The sequence below is a fragment of the Schistocerca piceifrons genome, unplaced genomic scaffold (genome assembly GCF_021461385.2).
Source record: "Schistocerca piceifrons isolate TAMUIC-IGC-003096 unplaced genomic scaffold, iqSchPice1.1 HiC_scaffold_701, whole genome shotgun sequence".
NCBI lineage: Eukaryota > Metazoa > Arthropoda > Insecta > Orthoptera > Acrididae > Schistocerca > Schistocerca piceifrons.
The window spans coordinates 294763-317280 of NW_025728950.1; the positions used below are offsets into that span (position 1 = coordinate 294763).

The 22518-nt window shown below is 49.5% G+C and overlaps 6 pseudogenes; all 6 read right to left on the bottom strand.

The window, feature by feature from the left end:
* Positions 1-1890: 1890 nt before the first annotated feature.
* Positions 1891-2101, bottom strand: LOC124769490 (annotated as a pseudogene).
* A 3230-nt stretch (positions 2102-5331) lies between these two features.
* On the bottom strand, positions 5332-5542 carry LOC124769348 (annotated as a pseudogene).
* Positions 5543-8772: 3230 nt separating this feature from the next.
* On the bottom strand, positions 8773-8983 carry LOC124769349 (annotated as a pseudogene).
* A 3230-nt stretch (positions 8984-12213) lies between these two features.
* On the bottom strand, positions 12214-12424 carry LOC124769491 (annotated as a pseudogene).
* Positions 12425-15654: 3230 nt separating this feature from the next.
* On the bottom strand, positions 15655-15865 carry LOC124769351 (annotated as a pseudogene).
* A 3234-nt stretch (positions 15866-19099) lies between these two features.
* On the bottom strand, positions 19100-19310 carry LOC124769352 (annotated as a pseudogene).
* Positions 19311-22518: the final 3208 nt, after the last annotated feature.

Below are 22518 nucleotides of genomic sequence, written 5' to 3' on the forward strand. Positions count from 1 at the left end.
TGAGTCCAAGGCCACTATCGACCTTTGGCAGTGTACAATTCTGCGCATCAACTTTGAATAGTGCATGCCGCCACAATAGGCAATATACTGTTTGTGAGATGGCTCTGCTGGTTTGTTTCGGTAGCGTATGGAGTTGTGCTACATACTATGCCCGTGATAGGATGTATGTACTAATCAGTTGGATTCGTTGATGGAGGTCGAGTCGTCGATCAGTGTGACTCATGCAAAATCCTCTGATGCGCGTGAGAATCCGCCTGCACGTGAGTGTTAACATGCGCTGCGGACAGTCAGTCACCTCAAGACCCAAGATACGTTGTTCCCCTACAATCCGGTTGCATGGGCGTTCGATGGTCAATGATCGTGGCCCTAGTGGCATTAGCACCATTTTGTTGGATTTTAACATGGCACCGGATGCTCGTTCATAAACGTGGAGGACTCGGCGAACCGAATCGATGTCATTGGCGTTTGCTACAAACACACCTACACCATCCGCGTATGCCGCACTGCGGAAGGTGACGCCTGGGAAAGGAACACCTTCGACCATCCGTCCGATGTCACGCAGCATGGGGTCCAGCGCCAAAGCGATAAAATACACTGACAAGGGACAGCCTTGTCGAACTGATCGTCTGATGGGAATTGGTCGTGATCTGCAGCCGTTCACAATGATTCTGGAATTTGCTCCATCCAAGAAGTGCCGGATGACTCTTATGAAGTGCTCCCCGAAACCCTTCCGCGACATAACGGCCAGCAGGTAAGGATGGGAGAAGGCACCGGCGAAATCTAGAGATCAATTGAAGCCGGGGTTCGAGCGTCGGCGGTGGGTGAGTAAGACAGCATCACGGTATATAGAAGCAGCGGTGAAGGTGGTTCGATTCGAAACGCCAGTGTACCTTATTCATTACCTGTTTAAGATGTGAAGCCACACTTCGTGCCACCAACTTATAATCAGTGTTAAGAACACGTCCTTAGCCCGACAGTGAACCGTGACCTTTGGATTAAGGACAATACGTACAGCTAGAAAATCGGCGGGTAGCTCGCAACCAGCAAACATCTCCTCGCACGTTTTGCAGAAGCGGTCTCCTAACAGGCCGGAAAACCTAGCACTTCGATTAGTGCTGGAATGGCACAATCGAAGGGCGGTATCCTTGCGGAGTACCGCCAGAGATGAAAAACCGCAGTGTCAGGGCCTAAATGCTTGCAGCGTGTGCGCTCCACATGTGGGAGTGACACACGGTGGTGCGGGCCGATATGGCAACAGGCGACCGTCGAAAACATCGCAAAGGCAAGTGCCGGAAGGAACGACCAAATACGAGATCACTCGTCAACATCCCAGTACTACCCTCCATGTCGAGGAGTAAACTGCGACTCCCATTTGAACGCCGCTAGCTGCCAGGGCAGTGGAGAAGCCGTGAGGCCGCCCCACAGCAGCGTCAGGCCGGTGCGAGCTATACTGGCGCGAGCTACACCTAGCCGAGTGCTTACATCGTCCACCGCCTACTGCATATGTGTGTGTGCGTGTGTACACACGTATTCAGCGTGCGTGCGGCGGCGACGACGACGACGTTCGCGAGGAGCTAAGGATATAACTCCAAAAAATGTAATTAAAATTATCTGTGCCCGGACCATAAGAGACACTAACGAGGCAACCGAAGGCACTGTCCTGTGCCCCCATAAATTACCAGCCTAGCGTAATGCGGCTGCAAGTGCCGTCCGGCTAAACGCAAAAAAAAAAAAAAAAATTCTTAAGATAATCTTAAATTAATGAAAAGAAATCGTGGTGTGTAAGCAACTAACTACTGGGCACATCAACAACTACGACAAGTTTTGCTACCAGCGGAATATCTGATCACTGCAGAAAGTTAACCCATTTCAGGCTGCGTTTTAATTAATTTTAGGTGGGCCGATCCCGGCGGTACTTCAACGCCGGGCCAACCCGCGACAGAGGTGGAGCAAGCCCCTAGCACTCCGTCATAAGCCAAAAATGAGTGTAATATTCTGGTCGTGTGATGCAGGACGTATCAGATATTAAGCTGATAAGACAAATACTACACTTTTTTCCCTCCTACCTCCCCTATAGACCTACCTTTTCCTCTCCAAAAATGCCGCCATCCTCTAGTGTCGACGCAGCACGTAAAGCAGGGTGTTGTTAGTAGCAAGACTTATTGCCATAAACCGAAAATAAAAGCGGAGGCATACTCTGCTATGCCTTGGGGGCGACGACACACTACTCAGAAACACACCTCCCTCTCCAGGTGTGAAGCAAGTGATGATGTTAAAAACTAAATAGAAAGAAATAAATAAAGACAGAAATGAAGGCAAAATAAAAAAAAAACAGCGACGGCAGCACACTCAAACGAAACTGGCGAGATAATCCCATCGCCCATAGAATTAACGAAGTAATAATCCTCTAAGATAGATTATGTGTTTTCCAATTTTCCAATAATTTTTCATACAAGGTTCACACAATTTCCGTGTTACCAATTTCCATATTATCAGTATCATAGAACAGTCTACTCTAGTGATGCCCTGAAGGCCAATACCAAATCTGGGGTATGGGTAAGTCAAGGGTAGTTTGAAAGTCTGAGTGACAAAGATCCAGGGGTACACTCAGGCAATTCTTATACGAGGTGCCTTAGTCAGCCCGGAACACCTTTTGATAACCATGAACCATTGCAACTTTAAGAAATCTTGCAAAAGTAATGGTATATTTCCGGTCAGATTCCGCCAGGCGATGCTGGCTCCAAAGGTAGTCCATGAAAGAGACAGCATCGGTGAGGCAAAGGTCATAGATCGTGAAAATGGTGTGGCCCAAGAGCCACACCATTGCGTTACGTCGTGTTCGTTGGTTGGTCTGAATATCAGGGGTAAGGAACCAGTCGATTGACACATAGTCCAGTGTAGTCCCACCGATCAGCGCTAATAGCACACGTGCAAGGTCCCACACTTCTGTGACGTGAGGGCATAAGAGACGATGCTCTCTGGTGTCTACGTCACCACATCGGCCGCAAGCAGCCGAGGGCCATAGGCGGATGGCCGCCAGGCGGTGATTAGTGGGTATTAAATTGTTTACAACGCGATACCATAGCGCTGAAACTTCTGTGGGAAGGGCTGGGTGGTTGATATCAGCCCAAGCTTGGTGCCAGATGACCGACGGTCGTCTGTCCTCCAATTTATGTGGTGTGGGCTGGCCTCGAAGCGCCTAGTAAAGGCGCTTCGATGTGCGTGCCTTGTCGGTGGCCACTGTTAGGACGTAACTTTGATTGAGGTAATAGTCCTTGACTGTCGTCATCCGGAATGGAATATGTGTCAAACATACTGGTGCACGCGCCGATTGTGGGCGATAACGGTCGAAAAGCACCGCTGTTGTACCACCTGGGTCAATCTCACGCAAAGTGGCGATACTTTGAATCAGGATTGCCGCACATTTGCGGGGAAAGTCAATGAGTCCAAGGCCACTATCGACCTTTGGCAGTGTACAATTCTGCGCATCAACTTTGAATAGTGCATGCCGCCACAATAGGCAATATACTGTTTGTGAGATGGCTCTGCTGGTTTGTTTCGGTAGCGTATGGAGTTGTGCTACATACTATGCCCGTGATAGGATGTATGTACTAATCAGTTGGATTCGTTGATGGAGGTCGAGTCGTCGATCAGTGTGACTCATGCAAAATCCTCTGATGCGCGTGAGAATCCGCCTGCACGTGAGTGTTAACATGCGCTGCGGACAGTCAGTCACCTCAAGACCCAAGATACGTTGTTCCCCTACAATCCGGTTGCATGGGCGTTCGATGGTCAATGATCGTGGCCCTAGTGGCATTAGCACCATTTTGTTGGATTTTAACATGGCACCGGATGCTCGTTCATAAACGTGGAGGACTCGGCGAACCGAATCGATGTCATTGGCGTTTGCTACAAACACACCTACACCATCCGCGTATGCCGCACTGCGGAAGGTGACGCCTGGGAAAGGAACACCTTCGACCATCCGTCCGATGTCACGCAGCATGGGGTCCAGCGCCAAAGCGATAAAATACACTGACAAGGGACAGCCTTGTCGAACTGATCGTCTGATGGGAATTGGTCGTGATCTGCAGCCGTTCACAATGATTCCGGAATTTGCTCCATCCAAGAAGTGCCGGATGACTCTTATGAAGTGCTCCCCGAAACCCTTCCGCGACATAACGGCCAGCAGGTAAGGATGGGAGAAGGCACCGGCGAAATCTAGAGATCAATTGAAGCCGGGGTTCGAGCGTCGGCGGTGGGTGAGTAAGACAGCATCACGGTATATAGAAGCAGCGGTGAAGGTGGTTCGATTCGAAACGCCAGTGTACCTTATTCATTACCTGTTTAAGATGTGAAGCCACACTTCGTGCCACCAACTTATAATCAGTGTAAAGAACACGTCCTTAGCCCGACAGTGAACCGTGACCTTTGGATTAAGGACAATACGTACAGCTAGAAAATCGGCGGGTAGCTCGCAACCAGCAAACATCTCCTCGCACGTTTTGCAGAAGCGGTCTCCTAACAGGCCGGAAAACCTAGCACTTCGATTAGTGCTGGAATGGCACAATCGAAGGGCGGTATCCTTGCGGAGTACCGCCAGAGATGAAAAACCGCAGTGTCAGGGCCTAAATGCTTGCAGCGTGTGCGCTCCACATGTGGGAGTGACACACGGTGGTGCGGGCCGATATGGCAACAGGCGACCGTCGAAAACATCGCAAAGGCAAGTGCCGGAAGGAACGACCAAATACGAGATCACTCGTCAACATCCCAGTAGTACCCTCCATGTCGAGGAGTAAACTGCGACTCCCATTTGAACGCCGCTAGCTGCCAGGGCAGTGGAGAAGCCGTGAGGCCGCCCCACAGCAGCGTCAGGCCGGTGCGAGCTATACTGGCGCGAGCTACACCTAGCCGAGTGCTTACATCGTCCACCGCCTACTGCATATGTGTGTGTGCGTGTGTACACACGTATTCAGCGTGCGTGCGGCGGCGACGACGACGACGTTCGCGAGGAGCTAAGGATATAACTCCAAAAAATGTAATTAAAATTATCTGTGCCCGGACCATAAGAGACGCTAACGAGGCATCCGAAGGCACTGTCCTGTGCCCCCATAAATTACCAGCCTAGCGTAATGCGGCTGCAAGTGCCGTCCGGCTAACCGCAAAAAAAAAAAAAAAAATTCTTAAGATAATCTTAAATTAATGAAAAGAAATCGTGGTGTGTAAGCAACTAACTACTGGGCACATCAACAACTACGACAAGTTTTGCTACCAGCGGAATATCTGATCACTGCAGAAAGTTAACCCATTTCAGGCTGTGTTTTAATTAATTTTAGGTGGGCCGATCCCGGCGGTACTTCAATGCCGGGCCAACCCGCGACAGAGGTGGAGCAAGCCCCTAGCACTCCGTCATAAGCCAAAAATGAGTGTAATATTCTGGTCGTGTGATGCAGGACGTATCAGATATTAAGCTGATAAGACAAATACTACACTTTTTTCCCTCCTACCTCCCCTATAGACCTACCTTTTCCTCTCCAAAAATGCCGCCATCCTCTAGTGTCGACGCAGCACGTAAAGCAGGGTGTTGTTAGTAGCAAGACTTATTGCCATAAACCGAAAATAAAAGCGGAGGCATACTCTGCTATGCCTTGGGGGCGACGACACACTACTCAGAAACACACCTCCCTCTCCAGGTGTGAAGCAAGTGATGATGTTAAAAACTAAATAGAAAGAAATAAATAAAGACAGAAATGAAGGCAAAATAAAAAAAAACAGCGACGGCAGCACACTCAAACGAAACTGGCGAGATAATCCCATCGCCCATAGAATTAACGAAGTAATAATCCTCTAAGATAGATTATGTGTTTTCCAATTTTCCAATAATTTTTCATACAAGGTTCACACAATTTCCGTGTTACCAATTTCCATATTATCAGTATCATAGAACAGTCTACTCTAGTGATGCCCTGAAGGCCAATACCAAATCTGGGGTATGGGTAAGTCAAGGGTAGTTTGAAAGTCTGAGTGACAAAGATCCAGGGGTACACTCAGGCAATTCTTATACGAGGTGCCTTAGTCAGCCCGGAACACCTTTTGATAACCATGAACCATTGCAACTTTAAGAAATCTTGCAAAAGTAATGGTATATTTCCGGTCAGATTCCGCCAGGCGATGCTGGCTCCAAAGGTAGTCCATGAAAGAGACAGCATCGGTGAGGCAAAGGTCATAGATCGTGAAAATGGTGTGGCCCAAGAGCCACACCATTGCGTTACGTCGTGTTCGTTGGTTGGTCTGAATATCAGGGGTAAGGAACCAGTCGATTGACACATAGTCCAGTGTAGTCCCACCGATCAGCGCTAATAGCACACGTGCAAGGTCCCACACTTCTGTGACGTGAGGGCATAAGAGACGATGCTCTCTGGTGTCTACGTCACCACATCGGCCGCAAGCAGCCGAGGGCCATAGGCGGATGGCCGCCAGGCGGTGATTAGTGGGTATTAAATTGTTTACAACGCGATACCATAGCGCTGAAACTTCTGTGGGAAGGGCTGGGTGGTTGATATTAGCCCAAGCTTGGTGCCAGATGACCGACGGTCGTCTGTCCTCCAATTTATGTGGTGTGGGCTGGCCTCGAAGCGCCTAGTAAAGGCGCTTCGATGTGCGTGCCTTGTCGGTGGCCACTGTTAGGACGTAACTTTGATTGAGGTAATAGTCCTTGACTGTCGTCATCCGGAATGGAATATGTGTCAAACATACTGGTGCACGCGCCGATTGTGGGCGATAACGGTCGAAAAGCACCGCTATTGTACCACCTGGGTCAATCTCACGCAAAGTGGCGATACTTTGAATCAGGATTGCCGCACATTTGCGGGGAAAGTCAATGAGTCCAAGGCCACTATCGACCTTTGGCAGTGTACAATTCTGCGCATCAACTTTGAATAGTGCATGCCGCCACAATAGGCAATATACTGTTTGTGAGATGGCTCTGCTGGTTTGTTTCGGTAGCGTATGGAGTTGTGCTACATACTATGCCCGTGATAGGATGTATGTACTAATCAGTTGGATTCGTTGATGGAGGTCGAGTCGTCGATCAGTGTGACTCATGCAAAATCCTCTGATGCGCGTGAGAATCCGCCTGCACGTGAGTGTTAACATGCGCTGCGGACAGTCAGTCACCTCAAGACCCAAGATACGTTGTTCCCCTACAATCCGGTTGCATGGGCGTTCGATGGTCAATGATCGTGGCCCTAGTGGCATTAGCACCATTTTGTTGGATTTTAACATGGCACCGGATGCTCGTTCATAAACGTGGAGGACTCGGCGAACCGAATCGATGTCATTGGCGTTTGCTACAAACACACCTACACCATCCGCGTATGCCGCACTGCGGAAGGTGACGCCTGGGAAAGGAACACCTTCGACCATCCGTCCGATGTCACGCAGCATGGGGTCCAGCGCCAAAGCGATAAAATACACTGACAAGGGACAGCCTTGTCGAACTGATCGTCTGATGGGAATTGGTCGTGATCTGCAGCCGTTCACAATGATTCTGGAATTTGCTCCATCCAAGAAGTGCCGGATGACTCTTATGAAGTGCTCCCCGAAACCCTTCCGCGACATAACGGCCAGCAGGTAAGGATGGGAGAAGGCACCGGCGAAATCTAGAGATCAATTGAAGCCGGGGTTCGAGCGTCGGCGGTGGGTGAGTAAGACAGCATCACGGTATATAGAAGCAGCGGTGAAGGTGGTTCGATTCGAAACGCCAGTGTACCTTATTCATTACCTGTTTAAGATGTGAAGCCACACTTCGTGCCACCAACTTATAATCAGTGTTAAGAACACGTCCTTAGCCCGACAGTGAACCGTGACCTTTGGATTAAGGACAATACGTACAGCTAGAAAATCGGCGGGTAGCTCGCAACCAGCAAACATCTCCTCGCACGTTTTGCAGAAGCGGTCTCCTAACAGGCCGGAAAACCTAGCACTTCGATTAGTGCTGGAATGGCACAATCGAAGGGCGGTATCCTTGCGGAGTACCGCCAGAGATGAAAAACCGCAGTGTCAGGGCCTAAATGCTTGCAGCGTGTGCGCTCCACATGTGGGAGTGACACACGGTGGTGCGGGCCGATATGGCAACAGGCGACCGTCGAAAACATCGCAAAGGCAAGTGCCGGAAGGAACGACCAAATACGAGATCACTCGTCAACATCCCAGTACTACCCTCCATGTCGAGGAGTAAACTGCGACTCCCATTTGAACGCCGCTAGCTGCCAGGGCAGTGGAGAAGCCGTGAGGCCGCCCCACAGCAGCGTCAGGCCGGTGCGAGCTATACTGGCGCGAGCTACACCTAGCCGAGTGCTTACATCGTCCACCGCCTACTGCATATGTGTGTGTGCGTGTGTACACACGTATTCAGCGTGCGTGCGGCGGCGACGACGACGACGTTCGCGAGGAGCTAAGGATATAACTCCAAAAAATGTAATTAAAATTATCTGTGCCCGGACCATAAGAGACACTAACGAGGCATCCGAAAGCACTGTCCTGTGCCCCCATAAATTACCAGCCTAGCGTAATGCGGCTGCAAGTGCCGTCCGGCTAAACGCAAAAAAAAAAAAAAAAAATTCTTAAGATAATCTTAAATTAATGAAAAGAAATCGTGGTGTGTAAGCAACTAACTACTGGGCACATCAACAACTACGACAAGTTTTGCTACCAGCGGAATATCTGATCACTGCAGAAAGTTAACCCATTTCAGGCTGTGTTTTAATTAATTTTAGGTGGGCCGATCCCGGCGGTACTTCAATGCCGGGCCAACCCGCGACAGAGGTGGAGCAAGCCCCTAGCACTCCGTCATAAGCCAAAAATGAGTGTAATATTCTGGTCGTGTGATGCAGGACGTATCAGATATTAAGCTGATAAGACAAATACTACACTTTTTTCCCTCCTACCTCCCCTATAGACCTACCTTTTCCTCTCCAAAAATGCCGCCATCCTCTAGTGTCGACGCAGCACGTAAAGCAGGGTGTTGTTAGTAGCAAGACTTATTGCCATAAACCGAAAATAAAAGCGGAGGCATACTCTGCTATGCCTTGGGGGCGACGACACACTACTCAGAAACACACCTCCCTCTCCAGGTGTGAAGCAAGTGATGATGTTAAAAACTAAATAGAAAGAAATAAATAAAGACAGAAATGAAGGCAAAATAAAAAAAAACAGCGACGGCAGCACACTCAAACGAAACTGGCGAGATAATCCCATCGCCCATAGAATTAACGAAGTAATAATCCTCTAAGATAGATTATGTGTTTTCCAATTTTCCAATAATTTTTCATACAAGGTTCACACAATTTCCGTGTTACCAATTTCCATATTATCAGTATCATAGAACAGTCTACTCTAGTGATGCCCTGAAGGCCAATACCAAATCTGGGGTATGGGTAAGTCAAGGGTAGTTTGAAAGTCTGAGTGACAAAGATCCAGGGGTACACTCAGGCAATTCTTATACGAGGTGCCTTAGTCAGCCCGGAACACCTTTTGATAACCATGAACCATTGCAACTTTAAGAAATCTTGCAAAAGTAATGGTATATTTCCGGTCAGATTCCGCCAGGCGATGCTGGCTCCAAAGGTAGTCCATGAAAGAGACAGCATCGGTGAGGCAAAGGTCATAGATCGTGAAAATGGTGTGGCCCAAGAGCCACACCATTGCGTTACGTCGTGTTCGTTGGTTGGTCTGAATATCAGGGGTAAGGAACCAGTCGATTGACACATAGTCCAGTGTAGTCCCACCGATCAGCGCTAATAGCACACGTGCAAGGTCCCACACTTCTGTGACGTGAGGGCATAAGAGACGATGCTCTCTGGTGTCTACGTCACCACATCGGCCGCAAGCAGCCGAGGGCCATAGGCGGATGGCCGCCAGGCGGTGATTAGTGGGTATTAAATTGTTTACAACGCGATACCATAGCGCTGAAACTTCTGTGGGAAGGGCTGGGTGGTTGATATTAGCCCAAGCTTGGTGCCAGATGACCGACGGTCGTCTGTCCTCCAATTTATGTGGTGTGGGCTGGCCTCGAAGCGCCTAGTAAAGGCGCTTCGATGTGCGTGCCTTGTCGGTGGCCACTGTTAGGACGTAACTTTGATTGAGGTAATAGTCCTTGACTGTCGTCATCCGGAATGGAATATGTGTCAAACATACTGGTGCACGCGCCGATTGTGGGCGATAACGGTCGAAAAGCACCGCTGTTGTACCACCTGGGTCAATCTCACGCAAAGTGGCGATACTTTGAATCAGGATTGCCGCACATTTGCGGGGAAAGTCAATGAGTCCAAGGCCACTATCGACCTTTGGCAGTGTACAATTCTGCGCATCAACTTTGAATAGTGCATGCCGCCACAATAGGCAATATACTGTTTGTGAGATGGCTCTGCTGGTTTGTTTCGGTAGCGTATGGAGTTGTGCTACATACTATGCCCGTGATAGGATGTATGTACTAATCAGTTGGATTCGTTGATGGAGGTCGAGTCGTCGATCAGTGTGACTCATGCAAAATCCTCTGATGCGCGTGAGAATCCGCCTGCACGTGAGTGTTAACATGCGCTGCGGACAGTCAGTCACCTCAAGACCCAAGATACGTTGTTCCCCTACAATCCGGTTGCATGGGCGTTCGATGGTCAATGATCGTGGCCCTAGTGGCATTAGCACCATTTTGTTGGATTTTAACATGGCACCGGATGCTCGTTCATAAACGTGGAGGACTCCGCGAACCGAATCGATGTCATTGGCGTTTGCTACAAACACACCTACACCATCCGCGTATGCCGCACTGCGGAAGGTGACGCCTGGGAAAGGAACACCTTCGACCATCCGTCCGATGTCACGCAGCATGGGGTCCAGCGCCAAAGCGATAAAATACACTGACAAGGGACAGCCTTGTCGAACTGATCGTCTGATGGGAATTGGTCGTGATCTGCAGCCGTTCACAATGATTCTGGAATTTGCTCCATCCAAGAAGTGCCGGATGACTCTTATGAAGTGCTCCCCGAAACCCTTCCGCGACATAACGGCCAGCAGGTAAGGATGGGAGAAGGCACCGGCGAAATCTAGAGATCAATTGAAGCCGGGGTTCGAGCGTCGGCGGTGGGTGAGTAAGACAGCATCACGGTATATAGAAGCAGCGGTGAAGGTGGTTCGATTCGAAACGCCAGTGTACCTTATTCATTACCTGTTTAAGATGTGAAGCCACACTTCGTGCCACCAACTTATAATCAGTGTTAAGAACACGTCCTTAGCCCGACAGTGAACCGTGACCTTTGGATTAAGGACAATACGTACAGCTAGAAAATCGGCGGGTAGCTCGCAACCAGCAAACATCTCCTCGCACGTTTTGCAGAAGCGGTCTCCTAACAGGCCGGAAAACCTAGCACTTCGATTAGTGCTGGAATGGCACAATCGAAGGGCGGTATCCTTGCGGAGTACCGCCAGAGATGAAAAACCGCAGTGTCAGGGCCTAAATGCTTGCAGCGTGTGCGCTCCACATGTGGGAGTGACACACGGTGGTGCGGGCCGATATGGCAACAGGCGACCGTCGAAAACATCGCAAAGGCAAGTGCCGGAAGGAACGACCAAATACGAGATCACTCGTCAACATCCCAGTACTACCCTCCATGTCGAGGAGTAAACTGCGACTCCCATTTGAACGCCGCTAGCTGCCAGGGCAGTGGAGAAGCCGTGAGGCCGCCCCACAGCAGCGTCAGGCCAGTGCGAGCTATACTGGCGCGAGCTACACCTAGCCGAGTGCTTACATCGTCCACCGCCTACTGCATATGTGTGTGTGCGTGTGTACACACGTATTCAGCGTGCGTGCGGCGGCGACGACGACGACGTTCGCGAGGAGCTAAGGATATAACTCCAAAAAATGTAATTAAAATTATCTGTGCCCGGACCATAAGAGACACTAACGAGGCATCCGAAGGCACTGTCCTGTGCCCCCATAAATTACCAGCCTAGCGTAATGCGGCTGCAAGTGCCGTCCGGCTAAACGCAAAAAAAAAAAAAAAAAATTCTTAAGATAATCTTAAATTAATGAAAAGAAATCGTGGTGTGTAAGCAACTAACTACTGGGCACATCAACAACTACGACAAGTTTTGCTACCAGCGGAATATCTGATCACTGCAGAAAGTTAACCCATTTCAGGCTGCGTTTTAATTAATTTTAGGTGGGCCGATCCCGGCGGTACTTCAACGCCGGGCCAACCCGCGACAGAGGTGGAGCAAGCCCCTAGCACTCCGTCATAAGCCAAAAATGAGTGTAATATTCTGGTCGTGTGATGCAGGACGTATCAGATATTAAGCTGATAAGACAAATACTACACTTTTTTCCCTCCTACCTCCCCTATAGACCTACCTTTTCCTCTCCAAAAATGCCGCCATCCTCTAGTGTCGACGCAGCACGTAAAGCAGGGTGTTGTTAGTAGCAAGACTTATTGCCATAAACCGAAAATAAAAGCGGAGGCATACTCTGCTATGCCTTGGGGGCGACGACACACTACTCAGAAACACACCTCCCTCTCCAGGTGTGAAGCAAGTGATGATGTTAAAAACTAAATAGAAAGAAATAAATAAAGACAGAAATGAAGGCAAAATAAAAAAAAAACAGCGACGGCAGCACACTCAAACGAAACTGGCGAGATAATCCCATCGCCCATAGAATTAACGAAGTAATAATCCTCTAAGATAGATTATGTGTTTTCCAATTTTCCAATAATTTTTCATACAAGGTTCACACAATTTCCGTGTTACCAATTTCCATATTATCAGTATCATAGAACAGTCTACTCTAGTGATGCCCTGAAGGCCAATACCAAATCTGGGGTATGGGTAAGTCAAGGGTAGTTTGAAAGTCTGAGTGACAAAGATCCAGGGGTACACTCAGGCAATTCTTATACGAGGTGCCTTAGTCAGCCCGGAACACCTTTTGATAACCATGAACCATTGCAACTTTAAGAAATCTTGCAAAAGTAATGGTATATTTCCGGTCAGATTCCGCCAGGCGATGCTGGCTCCAAAGGTAGTCCATGAAAGAGACAGCATCGGTGAGGCAAAGGTCATAGATCGTGAAAATGGTGTGGCCCAAGAGCCACACCATTGCGTTACGTCGTGTTCGTTGGTTGGTCTGAATATCAGGGGTAAGGAACCAGTCGATTGACACATAGTCCAGTGTAGTCCCACCGATCAGCGCTAATAGCACACGTGCAAGGTCCCACACTTCTGTGACGTGAGGGCATAAGAGACGATGCTCTCTGGTGTCTACGTCACCACATCGGCCGCAAGCAGCCGAGGGCCATAGGCGGATGGCCGCCAGGCGGTGATTAGTGGGTATTAAATTGTTTACAACGCGATACCATAGCGCTGAAACTTCTGTGGGAAGGGCTGGGTGGTTGATATCAGCCCAAGCTTGGTGCCAGATGACCGACGGTCGTCTGTCCTCCAATTTATGTGGTGTGGGCTGGCCTCGAAGCGCCTAGTAAAGGCGCTTCGATGTGCGTGCCTTGTCGGTGGCCACTGTTAGGACGTAACTTTGATTGAGGTAATAGTCCTTGACTGTCGTCATCCGGAATGGAATATGTGTCAAACATACTGGTGCACGCGCCGATTGTGGGCGATAACGGTCGAAAAGCACCGCTGTTGTACCACCTGGGTCAATCTCACGCAAAGTGGCGATACTTTGAATCAGGATTGCCGCACATTTGCGGGGAAAGTCAATGAGTCCAAGGCCACTATCGACCTTTGGCAGTGTACAATTCTGCGCATCAACTTTGAATAGTGCATGCCGCCACAATAGGCAATATACTGTTTGTGAGATGGCTCTGCTGGTTTGTTTCGGTAGCGTATGGAGTTGTGCTACATACTATGCCCGTGATAGGATGTATGTACTAATCAGTTGGATTCGTTGATGGAGGTCGAGTCGTCGATCAGTGTGACTCATGCAAAATCCTCTGATGCGCGTGAGAATCCGCCTGCACGTGAGTGTTAACATGCGCTGCGGACAGTCAGTCACCTCAAGACCCAAGATACGTTGTTCCCCTACAATCCGGTTGCATGGGCGTTCGATGGTCAATGATCGTGGCCCTAGTGGCATTAGCACCATTTTGTTGGATTTTAACATGGCACCGGATGCTCGTTCATAAACGTGGAGGACTCGGCGAACCGAATCGATGTCATTGGCGTTTGCTACAAACACACCTACACCATCCGCGTATGCCGCACTGCGGAAGGTGACGCCTGGGAAAGGAACACCTTCGACCATCCGTCCGATGTCACGCAGCATGGGGTCCAGCGCCAAAGCGATAAAATACACTGACAAGGGACAGCCTTGTCGAACTGATCGTCTGATGGGAATTGGTCGTGATCTGCAGCCGTTCACAATGATTCTGGAATTTGCTCCATCCAAGAAGTGCCGGATGACTCTTATGAAGTGCTCCCCGAAACCCTTCCGCGACATAACGGCCAGCAGGTAAGGATGGGAGAAGGCACCGGCGAAATCTAGAGATCAATTGAAGCCGGGGTTCGAGCGTCGGCGGTGGGTGAGTAAGACAGCATCACGGTATATAGAAGCAGCGGTGAAGGTGGTTCGATTCGAAACGCCAGTGTACCTTATTCATTACCTGTTTAAGATGTGAAGCCACACTTCGTGCCACCAACTTATAATCAGTGTTAAGAACACGTCCTTAGCCCGACAGTGAACCGTGACCTTTGGATTAAGGACAATACGTACAGCTAGAAAATCGGCGGGTAGCTCGCAACCAGCAAACATCTCCTCGCACGTTTTGCAGAAGCGGTCTCCTAACAGGCCGGAAAACCTAGCACTTCGATTAGTGCTGGAATGGCACAATCGAAGGGCGGTATCCTTGCGGAGTACCGCCAGAGATGAAAAACCGCAGTGTCAGGGCCTAAATGCTTGCAGCGTGTGCGCTCCACATGTGGGAGTGACACACGGTGGTGCGGGCCGATATGGCAACAGGCGACCGTCGAAAACATCGCAAAGGCAAGTGCCGGAAGGAACGACCAAATACGAGATCACTCGTCAACATCCCAGTAGTACCCTCCATGTCGAGGAGTAAACTGCGACTCCCATTTGAACGCCGCTAGCTGCCAGGGCAGTGGAGAAGCCGTGAGGCCGCCCCACAGCAGCGTCAGGCCGGTGCGAGCTATACTGGCGCGAGCTACACCTAGCCGAGTGCTTACATCGTCCACCGCCTACTGCATATGTGTGTGTGCGTGTGTACACACGTATTTAGCGTGCGTGCGGCGGCGACGACGACGACGTTCGCGAGGAGCTAAGGATATAACTCCAAAAAATGTAATTAAAATTATCTGTGCCCGGACCATAAGAGACGCTAACGAGGCATCCGAAGGCACTGTCCTGTGCCCCCATAAATTACCAGCCTAGCGTAATGCGGCTGCAAGTGCCGTCCGGCTAACCGCAAAAAAAAAAAAAAAAATTCTTAAGATAATCTTAAATTAATGAAAAGAAATCGTGGTGTGTAAGCAACTAACTACTGGGCACATCAACAACTACGACAAGTTTTGCTACCAGCGGAATATCTGATCACTGCAGAAAGTTAACCCATTTCAGGCTGTGTTTTAATTAATTTTAGGTGGGCCGATCCCGGCGGTACTTCAATGCCGGGCCAACCCGCGACAGAGGTGGAGCAAGCCCCTAGCACTCCGTCATAAGCCAAAAATGAGTGTAATATTCTGGTCGTGTGATGCAGGACGTATCAGATATTAAGCTGATAAGACAAATACTACACTTTTTTCCCTCCTACCTCCCCTATAGACCTACCTTTTCCTCTCCAAAAATGCCGCCATCCTCTAGTGTCGACGCAGCACGTAAAGCAGGGTGTTGTTAGTAGCAAGACTTATTGCCATAAACCGAAAATAAAGCGGAGGCATACTCTGCTATGCCTTGGGGGCGACGAGACACTACTCAGAAACACACCTCCCTCTCCAGGTGTGAAGCAAGTGATGATGTTAAAAACTAAATAGAAAGAAATAAATAAAGACAGAAATGAAGGCAAAATAAAAAAAAAACAGCGACGGCAGCACACTCAAACGAAACTGGCGAGATAATCCCATCGCCCATAGAATTAACGAAGTAATAATCCTCTAAGATAGATTATGTGTTTTCCAATTTTCCAATAATTTTTCATACAAGGTTCACACAATTTCCGTGTTACCAATTTCCATATTATCAGTATCATAGAACAGTCTACTCTAGTGATGCCCTGAAGGCCAATGTCAAATCTGGGGTATGGGTAAGTCAAGGGTAGTTTGAAAGTCTGAGTGACAAAGATCCAGGGGTACACTCAGGCAATTCTTATACGAGGTGCCTTAGTCAGCCCGGAACACCTTTTGATAACCATGAACCATTGCAACTTTAAGAAATCTTCCAAAAGTAATGGTATATTTCCGGTCAGATTCCGCCAGGCGATGCTGGCTCCAAAGGTAGTCCATGAAAGAGACAGCATCGGTGAGGCAAAGGTCATAGATCGTGAAAATGGTGTGGCCCAAGAGCCACACCATTGCGTAACGTCGTGTTCGTTGGTTGGTCTGAATATCAGGGGTAAGGAACCAGTCGATTGACACATAGTCCAGTGTAGTCCCACCGATCAGCGCTAATAGCACACGTGCAAGGTCCCACACTTCTGTGACGTGAGGGCATAAGAGACGATGCTCTCTGGTGTCTACGTCACCACATCGGCCGCAAGCAGCCGAGGGCCATAGGCGGATGGCCGCCAGGCGGTGATTAGTGGGTATTAAATTGTTTACAACGCGATACCATAGCGCTGAAACTTCTGTGGGAAGGGCTGGGTGGTTGATATTAGCCCAAGCTTGGTGCCAGATGACCGACGGTCGTCTGTCCTCCAATTTATGTGGTGTGGGCTCGCCTCGAAGCGCCTAGTAAAGGCGCTTCGATGTGCGTGCCTTGTCGGTGGCCACTGTTAGGACGTAACTTTGATTGAGGTAATAGTCCTTGACTGTCGTCATCCGGAATGGAATATGTGTCAAACATACTGGTGCACGCGCCGATTGTGGGCGATAACGGTCGAAAAGCACCGCTGTTGTACCACCTGGGTCAATCTCACGCAAAGTGGCGATACTTTGAATCAGGATTGCCGCACATTTGCGGGGAAAGTCAATGAGTCCAAGGCCACTATCGACCTTTGGCAGTGTACAATTCTGCGCATCAACTTTGAATAGTGCATGCCGCCACAATAGGCAATATACTGTTTGTGAGATGGCTCTGCTGGTTTGTTTCGGTAGCGTGTGGAGTTGTGCTACATACTATGCCCGTGATAGGATGTATGTACTAATCAGTTGGATTCGTTGATGGAGGTCGAGACGTCGATCAGTGTGACTCATGCAAAATCCTCTGATGCGCGTGAGAATCCGCCTGCACGTGAGTGTTAACATGCGCTGCGGACAGTCAGTCACCTCAAGACCCAAGATACGTTGTTCCCCTACAATCCGGTTGCATGGGCGTTCGATGGTCAATGATCGTGGCCCTAGTGGCATTAGCACCATTTTGTTGGATTTTAACATGGCACCGGATGCTCGTTCATAAACGTGGAGGACTCGGCGAACCGAATCGATGTCATTGGCGTTTGCTACAAACACACCTACACCATCCGCGTATGCCGCACTGCGGAAGGTGACGCCTGGGAAAGGAACACCATCGACCATCCGTCCGATGTCACGCAGCATGGGGTCCAGCGCCAAAGCGATAAAATACACTGACAAGGGACAGCCTTGTCGAACTGATCGTCTGATGGGAATTGGTCGTGATCTGCAGCCGTTCACAATGATTCTGGAATTTGCTCCATCCAAGAAGTGCCGGATGACTCTTATGAAGTGCTCCCCGAAACCCTTCCGCGACATAACGGCCAGCAGGTAAGGATGGGAGAAGGCACCGGCGAAATCTAGAGATCAATTGAAGCCGGGGTTCGAGCGTCGGCGGTGGGTGAGTAAGACAGCATCACGGTATATAGAAGCAGCGGTGAAGGTGGTTCGATTCGAAACGCCAGTGTGCCTTATTCATTACCTGTTTAAGATGTGAAGCCACACTTCGTGCCACCAACTTATAATCAGTGTTAAGAACACGTCCTTAGCCCGACAGTGACCTGTGACCTTTGGATTAAGGACAATACGTACAGCTAGAAAATCGGCGGGTAGCTCGCAACCAGCAAACATCTCCTCGCACGTTTTGCAGAAGCGGTCTCCTAACAGGCCGGAAAACCTAGCACTTCGATTAGTGCTGGAATGGCACAATCGAAGGGCGGTATCCTTGCGGAGTACCGCCAGAGATGAAAAACCGCAGTGTCAGGGCCTAAATGCTTGCAGCGTGTGCGCTCCACATGTGGGAGTGACACACGGTGGTGCGGGCCGATATGGCAACAGGCGACCGTCGAAAACATCGCAAAGGCAAGTGCCGGAAGGAACGACCAAATACGAGATCACTCGTCAACATCCCAGTACTACCCTCCATGTCGAGGAGTAAACTGCGACTCCCATTTGAACGCCGCTAGCTGCCAGGGCAGTGGAGAAGCCGTGAGGCCGCCCCACAGCAGCGTCAGGCCGGTGCGAGCTATACTGGCGCGAGCTACACCTAGCCGAGTGCTTACATCGTCCACCGCCTACTGCATATGTGTGTGTGCGTGTGTACACACGTATTCAGCGTGCGTGCGGCGGCGACGACGACGACGTTCGCGAGGAGCTAAGGATATAACTCCAAAAAATGTAATTAAAATTATCTGTGCCCGGACCATAAGAGACGCTAACGAGGCATCCGAAGGCACTGTCCTGTGCCCCCATAAATTACCAGCCTAGCGCAATGCGGCTGCAAGTGCCGTCCGGCTAACCGCAAAAAAAAAAAAAAAAAAAAAATTCTTAAGATAATCTTAAATTAATGAAAAGAAATCGTGGTGTGTAAGCAACTAACTACTGGGCACATCAACAACTACGACAAGTTTTGCTACCAGCGGAATATCTGATCACTGCAGAAAGTTAACCCATTTCAGGCTGTGTTTTAATTAATTTTAGGTGGGCCGATCCCGGCGGTACTTCAATGCCGGGCCAACCCGCGACAGAGGTGGAGCAAGCCCCTAGCACTCCGTCATAAGCCAAAAATGAGTGTAATATTCTGGTCGTGTGATGCAGGACGTATCAGATATTAAGCTGATAAGACAAATACTACACTTTTTTCCCTCCTACCTCCCCTATAGACCTACCTTTTCCTCTCCAAAAATGCCGCCATCCTCTAGTGTCGACGCAGCACGTAAAGCAGGGTGTTGTTAGTAGCAAGACTTATTGCCATAAACCGAAAATAAAAGCGGAGGCATACTCTGCTATGCCTTGGGGGCGACGACACACTACTCAGAAACACACCTCCCTCTCCAGGTGTGAAGCAAGTGATGATGTTAAAAACTAAATAGAAAGAAATAAATAAAGACAGAAATGAAGGCAAAATAAAAAAAAAACAGCGACGGCAGCACACTCAAACGAAACTGGCGAGATAATCCCATCGCCCATAGAATTAACGAAGTAATAATCCTCTAAGATAGATTATGTGTTTTCCAATTTTCCAATAATTTTTCATACAAGGTTCACACAATTTCCGTGTTACCAATTTCCATATTATCAGTATCATAGAACAGTCTACTCTAGTGATGCCCTGAAGGCCAATATCAAATCTGGGGTATGGGTAAGTCAAGGGTAGTTTGAAAGTCTGAGTGACAAAGATCCAGGGGTACACTCAGGCAATTCTTATACGAGGTGCCTTAGTCAGCCCGGAACACCTTTTGATAACCATGAACCATTGCAACTTTAAGAAATCTTCCAAAAGTAATGGTATATTTCCGGTCAGATTCCGCCAGGCGATGCTGGCTCCAAAGGTAGTCCATGAAAGAGACAGCATCGGTGAGGCAAAGGTCATAGATCGTGAAAATGGTGTGGCCCAAGAGCCACACCATTGCGTAACGTCGTGTTCGTTGGTTGGTCTGAATATCAGGGGTAAGGAACCAGTCCATTGACACATAGTCCAGTGTAGTCCCACCGATCAGCGCTAATAGCACATGTGCAAGGTCCCACACTTCTGTGACGTGAGGGCATAAGAGACGATGCTCTTTGGTGTCTACGTCACCACATCGGCCGCAAGCAGCCGAGGGCCATAGGCGGATGGCCGCCAGGCGGTGATTAGTGGGTATTAAATTGTTTACAACGCGATACCATAGCGCTGAAACTTCTGTGGGAAGGGCTGGGTGGTTGATATTAGCCCAAGCTTGGTGCCAGATGACCGACGGTCGTCTGTCCTCCAATTTATGTGGTGTGGGCTCGCCTCGAAGCGCCTAGTAAAGGCGCTTCGATGTGCGTGCCTTGTCGGTGGCCACTGTTAGGACGTAACTTTGATTGAGGTAATAGTCCTTGACTGTCGTCATCCGGAATGGAATATGTGTCAAACATACTGGTGCACGCGCCGATTGTGGGCGCTAACGGTCGAAAAGCACCGCTGTTGTACCACCTGGGTCAATCTCACGCAAAGTGGCGATACTTTGAATCAGGATTGCCGCACATTTGCGGGGAAAGTCAATGAGTCCAAGGCCACTATCGACCTTTGGCAGTGAACAATTCTGCGCATCAACTTTGAATAGTGCATGCCGCCACAATAGGCAATATACTGTTTGTGAGATGGCTCTGCTGGTTTGTTTCGGTAGCGTGTGGAGTTGTGCTACATACTATGCCCGTGATAGGATGTATGTACTAATCAGTTGGATTCGTTGATGGAGGTCGAGACGTCGATCAGTGTGACTCATGCAAAATCCTCTGATGCGCGTGAGAATCCGCCTGCACGTGAGTGTTAACATGCGCTGCGGACAGTCAGTCACCTCAAGACCCAAGATACGTTGTTCCCCTACAATCCGGTTGCATGGGCGTTCGATGGTCAATGATCGTGGCCCTAGTGGCATTAGCACCATTTTGTTGGATTTTAACATGGCACCGGATGCTCGTTCATAAACGTGGAGGACTCGGCGAACCGAATCGATGTCATTGGCGTTTGCTACAAACACACCTACACCATCCGCGTATGCCGCACTGCGGAAGGTGACGCCTGGGAAAGGAACACCATCGACCATCCGTCCGATGTCACGCAGCATGGGGTCCAGCGCCAAAGCGATAAAATACACTGACAAGGGACAGCCTTGTCGAACTGATCGTCTGATGGGAATTGGTCGTGATCTGCAGCCGTTCACAATGATTCTGGAATTTGCTCCATCCAAGAAGTGCCGGATGACTCTTATGAAGTGCTCCCCGAAACCCTTCCGCGACATAACGGCCAGCAGGTAAGGATGGGAGAAGGCACCGGCGAAATCTAGAGATCAATTGAAGCCGGGGTTCGAGCGTCGGCGGTGGGTGAGTAAGACAGCATCACGGTATATAGAAGCAGCGGTGAAGGTGGTTCGATTCGAAACGCCAGTGTACCTTATTCATTACCTGTTTAAGATGTGAAGCCACACTTCGTGCCACCAACTTATAATCAGTGTTAAGAACACGTCCTTAGCCCGACAGTGACCTGTGACCTTTGGATTAAGGACAATACGTACAGCTAGAAAATCGGCGGGTAGCTCGCAACCAGCAAATATCTCCTCGCACGTTTTGCAGAAGCGGTCTCCTAACAGGCCGGAAAACCTAGCACTTCGATTAGTGCTGGAATGGCACAATCGAAGGGCGGTATCCTTGCGGAGTACCGCCAGAGATTGAAAACCGCAGCGTCAGGGCCTAAATGCTTGCAGCGTGTGCGCTCCACATGTGGGAGTGACACACGGTGGTGCGGGCCGATATGGCAACAGGCGACCGTCGAAAACATCGCAAAGGCAAGTGCCGGAAGGAACGACCAAATACGAGATCACTCGTCAACATCCCAGTACTACCCTCCATGTCGAGGAGTAAACTGCGACTCCCATTTGAACGCCGCTAGCTGCCAGGGCAGTGGAGAAGCCGTGAGGCCGCCCCACAGCAGCGTCAGGCCGGTGCGAGCTATACTGGCGCGAGCTACACCTAGCCGAGTGCTTACATCGTCCACCGCCTACTGCATATGTGTGTGTGCGTGTGTACACACGTATTCAGCGTGCGTGCGGCGGCGACGACGACGACGTTCGCGAGGAGCTAAGGATATAACTCCAAAAAATGTAATTAAAATTATCTGTGCCCGGACCATAAGAGACGCTAACGAGGCATCCGAAGGCACTGTCCTGTGCCCCCATAAATTACCAGCCTAGCGTAATGCGGCTGCAAGTGCCGTCCGGCTAACCGCAAAAAAAAAAAAAAAAAAAAAAATTCTTAAGATAATCTTAAATTAATGAAAAGAAATCGTGGTGTGTAAGCAACTAACTACTGGGCACATCAACAACTACGACAAGTTTTGCTACCAGCGGAATATCTGATCACTGCAGAAAGTTA